Here is a 1,654-nt window from a genome sequence, read left to right on the forward strand (position 1 = left end):
CTCCCGCCATGGCCCGGCCGCCGCCGGCCTCCGCCCAGCCCAGGTGCCTACACCGCCACCTTCTCACGCGCAGCCCCGACCGTTGCAGCAGGCGCTCCCGCCTCCATCCTCCGCCCCGCCCGCGGCGTCTGGCCGCGCGGCACGCCAGGTCCGCAGGACTTAGCCCGCTTGCTTTCGCGACAAAGCACCGGCCTGAGGGCGCATGCGCACGGCGAGCCTCCGGAAGGGGCGGGGACAGCGGTTGTGCGTGGCAGGGGGAGCCTGCGCAGAGCCCGGTGGGTGTGCGGGCTGGGGTGTGATCCGCCGCGGTCGGTCGGCTGGGCGTCGTACCGGCCGGGGCTGTGGGGCAGACCTGGTTTTAGCCTTAGTTCACACCCCTCTTTGTGTTGGTAGGGCTTGGGATTACGAGTCATTCTTTCTACGAAGGCCTCGCGAGGTCCAGGTGCTTACTGGGCCTCATGTAGGCGAAGGGCAAGAACACAGTGCTCCGGGCTTGTCCTAGGAGCTCGACTCGTGCTCGGTTGGGGATGGCTTCCTGTCAGGGGACAACCAGAAATACGGAACTCTACAGGACGCCTCGGTTTCTTCAACCTCTTGTACGCTCGAGAAGAACCTGTTGAGTTACGGCGAACTTTCCTTGCACTCCTGTCCTTCTCCCCGCCCCAGCACCACTGGAAAGTTGGGATGGGGTCTGTTACTATGACTGTTAGGGCTCAAGTGTCTTCGAGAGGCTCTAGCAGTAAGAGTAGCAGCTGGAGTAGCAGCCCTTACTGTGGACTACAGACAGATAGCTTTCACTCCCTGACTCCTGCTAGTTTGTAAGTAAAATATTTGGGCCAACGAGTGCCGTGGTGATTAAGGTGGCTCCATCACACATGGCCAACTGCGCAGTTCTAATCCCCCGGACCAGTGGCTTGAGAAACACCGTGGGGCGCGTGTGCCTGCGGAAAATCTCAGTAAGAGGTTGAAATGGAGGAGGAGGGATTGCAGCGTGACCATTCCAGTGGAGGGGGTGAGGAGTGCCTCTCACTTTCCCACTCTGTCCCTCTGGCGAGCACGTGTGTCATCTGGCCCAAACAAAAACAAAAGCAAGTGAAGTATTTACAGTGCGATATTTCAAATCGAGTGATACCACCACTCGGTTGAAATTTGAGTATACCTTTCTTCAAGTCATCCTCCTCCCTCAACCCTTATGGAGGTATAATTGATTCGTTTGAATAGAATACAGATAGCAGAAGCCTGTGTTCCAGCCCTTCATCTCATTCTGGCTTCCTCCCCGGGGGCGCGGGGCGAGCCTCCGGAAGGGGCGGGGACAGCGGTTGTGCGTGGCAGGGGGAGCCTGCGCAGAGCCCGGTGGGTGTGCGGGCTGGGGTGTGCTCCGCCGCGGTCGGTCGGCTGGGCGTCGTACCGGCCGGGGCTGTGGGGCAGACCTGGTTTTAGCCTTAGTTCACACCCCTCTTTGTGTTGGTAGGGCTTGGGATTACGAGTCATTCTTTCTACGAAGGCCTCGCGAGGTCCAGGTGCTTACTGGGCCTCATGTAGGCGAAGGGCAAGAACACAGTGCTCCGGGCTTGTCCTAGGAGCTCGACTCGTGCTCGGTTGGGGATGGCTTCCTGTCAGGGGACAACCAGAAATACGGAACTCTACAGGACGC

This window comes from Tupaia chinensis, unplaced genomic scaffold (assembly GCF_000334495.1).
Source record: "Tupaia chinensis unplaced genomic scaffold, TupChi_1.0 Scaffold000316_1, whole genome shotgun sequence".
Classification (NCBI taxonomy): domain Eukaryota; kingdom Metazoa; phylum Chordata; class Mammalia; order Scandentia; family Tupaiidae; genus Tupaia; species Tupaia belangeri.